The sequence below is a fragment of the Columba livia genome, chromosome 1 (assembly GCF_036013475.1).
Source record: "Columba livia isolate bColLiv1 breed racing homer chromosome 1, bColLiv1.pat.W.v2, whole genome shotgun sequence".
NCBI classification, from domain to species: domain Eukaryota; kingdom Metazoa; phylum Chordata; class Aves; order Columbiformes; family Columbidae; genus Columba; species Columba livia.
In genome coordinates this window covers 166022709-166032677 of record NC_088602.1, presented here as the reverse complement: position 1 = coordinate 166032677, position 9969 = coordinate 166022709, and the positions used below count along the sequence as shown (strand labels likewise).

The 9969-nt window shown below is 40.6% G+C and overlaps 1 long non-coding RNA gene across 1 annotated transcript; it reads right to left on the bottom strand.

Annotated features, from left to right (window-relative positions):
• Positions 1-3882: 3882 nt before the first annotated feature.
• LOC135576544 (uncharacterized) lies at positions 3883-9551 on the bottom strand. The gene is made up of 3 exons (XR_010468337.1): positions 8422-9551; positions 7999-8187; positions 3883-7914 (listed from the first exon to the last, which is right to left on the bottom strand). It is a non-coding gene; the product is annotated as an uncharacterized LOC135576544 (long non-coding RNA).
• Between the last annotated feature and the right edge of the window lie 418 nt (positions 9552-9969).

Below are 9969 nucleotides of genomic sequence, written 5' to 3'. Positions count from 1 at the left end.
CTCTGATCCACCCCCTGAAACGACGTTCTTGCTGCCTTTCAGACAGGACACCTCAGCTCTCCCGGCCTGAACACACTCCAGCATAAGGGTAATTTTGCACAAGTGATAATTTCATTAGAAGTCATTCAGGACACCTAAGGGCAGGTAGCGTGGCAGCGACACACTCTCAGGATGCTGTGTCGATGGGTTGTTTGGCACCTGTCTTCTGTCCCACCATAGGGACACCCTCCTCTCCTGCCAAAGATGCTCTCTGCCTCTTGCCCTGGAGCAAGTGAGTCAAGATGGGGTAGCATTCACAGAATCATAGAATCATTGTGGTTGGAAGAGACCCTCAAGATCATTGAGTCTAACCATTAACCTAACACTGTGACTAAACCATGTCTCTAAGAACCTCATCTATTCATCTTTTAAACACCTCCAGAGATGGTGATTCAACCACTTCCCTGGACAGCCTGTTCCAATGTTTGACAGCCCTTTCTGTGAATGAATTTTTCCTAATTTTTTCCATTCTCCAGCACCTCAATATCTTTCTTGTAGTGAGGGGCCCAAAACTGAACACAGAATTCACATTACATCTCCTGTAAGCTCTGACCATGGAATTTGAGCAAAAATAAAGGTCATCGTCAGCTTTTCCTGCTGGCAGCACAGGAGATGGTGCAAATGTTGATGGGGTGGCTCCAGGGCTGGTGGTATCCACTGCAGAACACAGCGGTGGGAAATGTCAGTCTTTCTAGAAATTCTTCCTGGTTCATCAAAACAAGTTACTGCACCCAGTGATCCTGAGCTCCAGTGCGATGCCAGGGTATAGATGGAGTAGTTCCTCCCTCTGCTTTTTATTTATTTGGGAAGACTTGACTGTACAAATTGAGAAACTGAACTCCTAAATTGGACAAACCAAGGAAAAACTCCAAGGGGCCTTAAATAACAAGTACATTTGTAACTGTCATTTAAAGCCTACAGTTTGTGGACACCAGCTTCTTTGGGGTTTTCTCTTGGCCTGTTTTACCTCAGAAGACTCACTGTCAAGATAATGATGAGCAGGATCTTGAATGTTTACTGAAGTTTCTGGTCTGTTGATTGTAAACGTTAGGTGTTGTAAATGTTGATAGTTTTCATTACATTCATCCACTAAAAACTGCTGGTTTCACATAGTTGTGTTTTAACACAGCAGAAAACAGACAAAATCCAAATGAACTCTATTACTAAAATTAAAACCAGTACTAAGAACTCAGAATTCAAACAAGCTCCACATTTGGAGAAGCCTGACGCAGCAGGCACAAGGTGAAAAAGAAGTGTCAAAACACAAGCCTGAGAAGTATCTCCAAGGACCCACTTTTAACACCTTTTTATCTCTGAATCAGCCAATTTCCATATTCATTAGACATAGTCTGTAAGTATGACTCCACAGTAACTTAAACCACATTCAACTGGTTTCACATAACTCTGCCTGCATTTACTCTGCAATATCATTACAATTATGAAGCAACCTTGACTCAACCCTGCACACAACTATCGAACATTTGCAAGTCAGGCCAGCTAGTCTCATTAAAAAAACCCTAATCAGTTAAAAGTGTCAGAGCTGCTTTTTTTAACCAAAGTTACGATGCATTCCAGTCCTAATGAACCAGCACAGCAAGAGGTTTATTACCCTCCCACTTGGTTAAGAAACAACAGGAGTCTTCCCTGTGGATGCAGATAATCTAAAAACTGTTCTGCTTTGTATTTGTTATCAGATCTTCTAACACACCACAGCTAATTAGGCCTTTGCCTTCCAGATCCCAATTCTTCTCTTACTGCTGTCCTTCAGTTTCAGTTTTAGTTGGCTTACAGATGTGCAACTGAACAAGCCTGGTTTGTTAAATTTCCCAGCTTAAGAGGAATTGTTTGGAAAGGGATGAGAAGAGTCTGAAACCTATACCTGAGAGAGATTTAGGCACGTATTCCTCTCATTCATTTAATTGAGAGGCCCACATTTGAAATATCCTTGAAAGCCAAGGCCTTAAGGGCAGGAAATTGTACATTTAGACTTTTATCCTCAAGCTGGTAGAAATCATCGTAACTCCAGCCATGCGTGTGCTGGGATAATGAGCAACACCGCAGCCGGTGGTCGGTGGCCAAGCCATCCTCAGGCGTGAGAGCTGCTGCTGCTCCCCATGCAAAGGGCAGCACTCAGCATGGATGGGCAGCCCCAGCTCTGCCCATTCTGGGGCCATGGCAGGTTCTAGATGCTCAGCAGTTGGTGGGGAGAGGTGGGGGGCAAGCAAAGTCACTCTGCTCTGTGGGACCCGGCAGCCCGTGGAGCCCGTTGCTGGCTGAGGATGGCAGGAAAGCTCCTATATGATGTCTTCTGGGAAGCATCTGCCATGGGTGCAAAGGGCAGGGTGCAACAGAGAAGGCAGGGGCTTTGGCTCCTTGCCACCGTTGGGAAAGGTGGTGTGGCAGGAAAGCCATCAGTTCAGCTCACTGCATGGCTGATTTAGCTGGCTTGGCTGCAGTGCTGCCAGCTGGCTGCTGAGGAGAGCAAACACATGCAGTGCTGGCTCCACGAGGTGTCAATAGACATTTCATTTGCTTGCTAGTTTTATTTTTTCTTTTAGTGTTTTTGTTTTCAAAGGGAACCTCCTCTCCCCCTTTCTCCACAGGGTTTCAGCACGGGCAGAAAGCACGTCTGTAGAGCAGCGCAATGTGCCATGAAAGACCTTACAGAAATGCACGTTTCTGCAATTGCAGCGATTAGGGATGGGAGCACGGCATGTCCCGTGGGAAAGGGGAGGGCTCTGGAGGTGCAGCTTAGTGAAGTGAAAGGGTCTCTTTCAGCAGCCAAGAAAGCGTATCAGTATTGACTACAAGCATTAAGCTTGTATCTGTAGTTTTATAGTTTAGAAAGTTTGACTTCCTGGAAATTAATTGAACGTTTCTTTTCCAAGTATGAGCACAGTCCACCCTCATTGAGGATCCAACAGATGAATTCATGCTTTTGTATACTTTGGAGTGTGGTGCTTGCCATCTGTGGCACTGGATACAAATTCTCTGTGAGACTTGTTGGCATTTGAAAAACTAAAGGTTTTGGTGTTTTGTTTTGGTTGTTTGGTTTTGTTTTTGTTTTTTTTTTTTTCATCTGAAGATGAGCTACAGGAACTTCAATTTTATTAATTTGAATACTAAATTAAATGCACATGATTTGTTTGTCTTCAGTGCCCAAGATGTTAGCTTAAAACTTTACAGTTAGAAGCCGCAAGGAGGCACCAAGTTTTTGTTCGTATTTCCCAGCCACTGTACAAACAGCTGCAAGCTCAGGGTCTGGGATATCTATTTGCAAGGGTTTCTTCAAAATCTAGAGAAATGGCCTGGTCATTTCATCTTAAGTGGATGTTGAGCTGTGGTGGAGGGTGCAACAGGCACATGGAGCATCCACAGGGAATGGCAAAATTCCCAGGGGTCAGCCCATCCAGGGATGTGTTTCCTAAGGTGGGTGTAGGCTACAGAAGTCACATTTAAGTAAAGGTTTCATCTTCAAGGCTCCTGGAAAGCTCCAGATTAAAACCCAACCATAACAAATCTTTCTGAGCTCACTAGAGCTTCCCGTGCAAGATGCCACAATGTACCAAAAATTTGCATTTAAAGACCGTAAGGAAAGGGAACTCAAGACAAAGAATCAAATTAACGACACCATTTTATAATAGATTTTTAAAGCAACTATTAAAGGGTCACTGCCAATTAGAGTTCTATTAGAAAACTAGAGTAATGACTTAAAAACACTTTCAGATTTTATCCTTCTATGCCTTATCAGGTTTTGTGGTGGCAACATCATATTTCTCATTGTTTTAAGAAGCAGTTTCCTGAGCAGAAGATCTGATGAGATCTGGTTACTTGTGCCTCAGTGACTAATGGCATTCCATGCCTCATACAGTGCAAGCTCTGACTGAAGCATTTCCTATAACTGGAACATTTAAACTTCCCTTCTCCTGGGTGGCTTCCTTTAATGTCTCATAACAGTGTCCATAGCTCACAGTAAGAGCACTATTTCAGGTCTTTCTCCTCCATCTAGTCACAAAAGATCATGAAACCTGTAGGAATTTAACATATTTAAGAATTCTACATTTGCGTTTGATATTGCTGTGACTCTCTAAATGTCAGTGAAGAGGACAATGTGAAAGACAGACAGATCTCCAGGTTCGATAGTCACGTGAACAGCCAGATAGCTGCAGGAAATTCAACTAGAAATAGGTTCTCTGTAAGCTCTTGCTGTGTGACTGGCCTGCTCAAGCCACAGGATATCCTCATTAAAGGACTGCACTAGGAAATGGGAACACTGACTTAAAAGTCATGTCAAAGGTCCAAATCACACTATGTAAAACTCGATTTTTACTTTCACCAGTGTAGTCATCCTGAGCGTTGCTTGTCACTGCTGTAAGTTTGTAAGAGTAACCTCGAAATCACCTCGTCATCTCCCTCTCTGTTGTTTTGCTAAAGTTTCCTTATCTTCTTTTTCTTCAGGGCTCACACACACACCTCTAAAATCCTGTGTGAACATCACGTAGGTGTACACACAAGAACATACGCACTCGTTGAAATGTAAAATCCATACCAGTAAGTTCTTGGTGTTAGGTTACTATTTTCAGCATTGCTAACCATTCACATTATATATATGTATGCAAACACACATATATATATGTATACAGTTTGGTAACTGTTCCCTTAAGCTGCCAGAAACAAGGCAGCCTGGGTTCAGTTTAGGCAATGCAGAAGGCTGTGTATAGGCAGTGAGGAGCAACCTAGAATGTGAATCCTTGCTCAGCTTTGATGTAATCTCCACTGAGATTGGGGGACTTGCTCTGCATTTACGCTGCTGTTTACGAGAGTGGAGCTTGGTGCAGAGCCCTGTGGCTCTGCCTTTATAATACATATAAAATATCATCTAATTGTACTTGCTTCTACAAGATTAACCCAGCTGGTGAAATTCCTGCATGTAAATAGCTATGAAATACATTGTGTAATCCCCGTGATTGATGTTTTGAACACGTTTTGGGGCAGAGCTGTGGTGGCTGCCTACAGCAGATTCATTACCCACCGGAGGGCTGACAGTGTCAGCACAAACGTGGGTTCACAGTCTCCCACGCAGTCAAATCAAGCCAAAATGAACCACTTCAAAGCAAGGATGTGTGTGGAAGGCAAAAATTTCCGACTTGCTCTCCCCTGGAGGAGAAGGTGTAATGCTGGCATGTGTGCGGCTCTTCTCCCACATGCCTTCTTCTCCACACCTTTCCTTATTGATACATTAACAAGATTCTTGACATAGAAACTGGGATTTACGTACCTATACAAGTTCAACAGCTCTTGCTACTCGTTCCTTAAGTGACTGAGAATTCTCTTTGTGGCATCACAACTACTTGCTGCGAATACGATCAAAGATTAGGTTGACACACGGGAAGACTTACAGCCAAGACAAAAATGGATGGTTTTAATGGGAGGGCTTACTGCAATCTTAATCTGTGCTGGTTTGTTCCCAGTTATCTTCACGTGGAGTCTCCCGCTCACATGAACTCAGAAATCACAGCTGAAAAAACGTAGTCACGTATGACCATGCTCTTCTCAAAGTCTTGAAAGCTGCAAGTTTGGCCTCTTTTATCTATAAAACCATAGAAAGCATGCTACAGATGCAAGCAAACAAGATCTTGCAAGGCTGTGATGAAAGCTGGATTTACAACACCAGCTCATCAACAGGTGAGCTCCATAACAAGCTTGGTTAGAACTGAGAAGTTTAATTAAGCAGCAGCCAAATAAAGAACAAATAACTCAGCTTTGTACTTGTAGTGCTCTACTGAGAAAGAGTGAAGAATCCACCCAGCTTCTACCAAAATTAAAGACATATTTATAAACAGAATTGTTTCTAACAAGAAGACAAATCTCATCCTTGTGTAACTGTCCTGAGGTCAATGGAGAACCCCAAGGGATTAATTAAAATGAGAATGTTCATAAAAGTCTTCTATGATGTGCCAGCTGCTCTTAAACAGGGAAGCACGTTAATGGTTTCTCAACAAACATGTTGCGAGATCAGCTCCTTTTATTCAGCAATTTGGAAACTTTTTTTTTTTTTTTTTTTTTTACAGAAACAATATTCCTCAGTATTGTTGGAAAAAAAAATTAAAAGCTAATACTCTTTGGATGGATTCGAAATCTTTAATTTGCTCTGGCATTGTTCTGAAGTTCTGGAATCTATTTTTTTTTCTTTTTCTTATAATTTGCAGAAAAATTCTTGATCTGTAGAAAGTGATAAGGGTGTTTTAAGTCACTCATTTAAAGACCTCACTGTTTTGGTTAACAGCGTCTGGACAAAGAAGTCAGAGTAAAAATGTGGTCTTATTCACAATTCATTTAACCCTTTGAGCCAGATTTCCAATGCATGACTTTGATTTCGAAGTGTTTTGCAGTTTCAATGGAAATTACACTGTTTCTTTAAACAATTCTCTCCAGCAGAATTATTTTTTACAGTTTCTTTTAATTTAACACAGAAGAGTACACATAAAGTCTACAGAAATCCATTAAAATAATTTGAATAAAGAAGTTTACTCATTTGAAGGAGCATTCTCATGGCTTTTCCTATTTGTTTTAGCAGTTTTAAGTAATAGCTCATTATAAATTTGTTGTATATCAATAATCTTGCTCCATACATGATTTTCCTTCCAATTTTCTTTGCTTTTTAAAGAAATTAACTTGGCCTGTGAGACTCTCCCAGTTCCCTAAGCTTCCAGCAAAAGATTCTTAATGTAAAAAAATATTTAAAAACCTATTTCCATTTCAATATGTTACAGTGGTTTGCTATTTGTTTTAAATCTGAGTGAATGGTATTACGTTAATATTTTCTAATAACCTCATTCCTAAATTTAAGATTTTTTTATAATTCAAAGTAGAATATGAATATAAAATACAGTGAAGCTGTATGTGCAGGAGCAAAAGTGTAGAATACAAATGTCAGTATAGAGAAACAAAAGCAGCAATTGTAACTCCTCCGAAAATGGAAAATTTCAACATATTTTTCTATCTCTACTCTCCATCTTTTTGGAAGGCACGAAGACATCTTTAGAAAAACACAATTATGGGAAGATGTGCGCTTTTTGCGTGAGGCACCGCTGTAATACATGGCAGAGAGATATAAAGACTGTAGAAGAGGGGACACCCTGCTGTACATTTGTAGACCTACTTTGTGGCACAACAAAAGATCTCTATAGAAACACTATATCCCGCAGCACAGTTCCTGGAAGTTTAAGAACTGGCTGCAAACCCTTATAGCTGGTTTATTACATAAAATCATAATGACTTACTACTGACTATTAATTTTAAACTGTAAGAAGCTCTGTTTTAGGAATGTCTTGACTGGACTTCCAGGGGCTTATTTGTACAGACAGAAAGCAAGCTTCTGAACTTTGGCCAAATCCAGAACCATCTTAGACTATATAAGGACTTAAGGCTTTGCTCCTCAAAGCCGAGCATTTTACATACGAAACCTTTTCAATATGTTGGTGGTTACATTCCTGCTGGCTTGATGCAAATAGCAGTCCGTTTTTCTCTGGGCAGAGCCTGTCTCGTTTTTGGAGTAGCAGGGAATGATAGACAGCAGTCAAAAAAAACCTCGATCCAATTGACAGGGGTGTTTGGTGGGAGTCTTTTATGCCACAAGTTTCAGACCATTCAGCCTTAGTATAACTCCATTTTTTTCCAGTACCTGTGCCACCAGTCTCAGACGGAGAAGACCTGAAAAATGATCCTTTGAGGGTGCCTCCATGGCTGGATAACTTATTGCCCGTTGTCTCCTGCAGTCATCTGCTTAATGGGCACTGGTGTTGCTTCCCCTCTGTCAGCAGCACAAGGACAGCAGCCACTGTGCTGCCACGGTACCAACACAGCTGTCCACAGCTGCAACAAAAAAATATGTAAAGGTGGTACTTGTACAAGTGCCCAGGAAAAGACGTGAAGGCAACATTAGGCAACACTCCTCACCTCCTAAAGCACGTCTTTGGCTATCTCAGCCCTTAACCTCTACTCATCTCTTTCCTCTTTGTGCTTCTTACATTTCCCATGTATCTACTCAGGTCAGTTCCTCTTAGATGCCGTGGGAATAGATATCTCTTTCATCTCCACGTAGGCTGTTTTCATTGCTTCTGCAATCCCACGGCGTGTGAGGAAAGACTGCAAGCAGGAAAAGAGGAATGCAAAATGAAGCCCAACCTCACGCATCATGTCACAGCACGTCTCCACATCTTGGAGACAAATATGGCTCCAGATATGGAGTCAAAACAAGTTAAGGCATGAATGTCCCTCTCCTCCTTTTAAACCCCCAAATTGCAAATCTGAACATGGAGATACACATAGAAGGACTTTTATGTGTCCATGAACCCCAAACAACCATTGGAAATTACGTACCGAGTACAGTAGCTTCTGCATCAGTAGGACTGAAACAACACCTTGACAACACCAGTGAACCTTAATTATGAGATTGCATCTCTGTTTTCCTCAGCATCCTTTCAAACTTCAATTTCTAACCTAACTCTAATTTCTCCTTCCTGATTGGCACTCTCTCCATATTTCTTCCTTGTATTTCAGGGCTATTGCAGGTCTTACTCCTTTAGCTATTCCACCAATGTTTACCTTGAGCTCATGTAAGGAATACACAATAAGCAAGAAAAAACAGCTTTCTCCACCCCCTTCTCCCCAAATCACTCAGTGAATTATGTGGTAATCGTTTATTGGAAATTACCTCATAGTTTCCCAATTTTGTCGAGTGATCTGAAAAATCATTCTATTGCAACCACAACACATAAATGCCTTGGAAATATTCAGCTGGAACCTATAACCACAGATTACTCCTGTGCAGTTGGCAGCTAAAATGTAGCCCACATTTGTAAGTCACAAATTATAGGATAATAACAACCTTTGGGGAGTTAGATATCCTGGAACACATGATGCCAAGAGACGATAAAAATGACTACGTAAGGGTGGTATGGAGAAGTACTATTTATATAAAGTGACTGTATATTCAAAAGAAAACCAAAATAAAGCAGGATACTTCTGGGCTAGCATTTTAGAAACAGTAAATATTCACATGAAAAGTGTATTTTTAAATTTTTTAAAAGTATTGTCAGCACAGTCACCTCTTGCTGCACTCTTCCTCTTCACTCCCTACCTCTCGTGTTGAATGGTAAGCAGGTTTGATCTGGTCACTGTTAATTTGCTGATTTTTAACAGGAAAAATAATTTCTGGCATTTCATAAACATTTCAAGAGTGCAATTATCATTCTTTGCCACCTGTGGATTTTTAGTTTGATATCTTTTTATTCTTTTTGTGGTACACGGCCATGAGGCTTATTCACCCAGACTCTGAGTGAATGGGTTTTACTGTTGAAGTTTTCCTTAAGTAGCTTATATTTCTGATTATTTTATAACCACGGGCTGAAAAGGTGTCATCATTTTGAGGAAAGTGGCTTGATTAGTGACTACACTTCTCTCAATTTCTTTTACATCAGGTACTGTTCATCAGCCCTCAACTTGCAGTCCCGATTCCTGGTTTACTGTCTTGTGATAAATACAGTTCTATACTGTTCATGTGAACAAGCTTTTGGTGACTAAGAAACAAAAACTTTTTTCAATAAAAAGAAAAATAGGCTATTTCAGATCACAGTTTTACAAAATATAGACAAACTTATTGTTTGATAGTAGCTTTTGACTCAAATGCAATCTGATGAGAAATGGCATAAAAATTGTCCTTTGAAAGTCATATTTGTAAAAACTTGGTTTCAAAATTCTTCTAAAGAAGAGGCTTTCTGCAAATGGGCAACATTTTTCGGAAAAAAAAAAGTATTTAAATCCCAAAGAAGACAGATCTTTCCCCTCGTTTGCTCACTCAACTCATGCAGTCCTCATTGGATATTTAATTTCATCTATAATTTTAATAATTTTAAAGTGAATTAATAA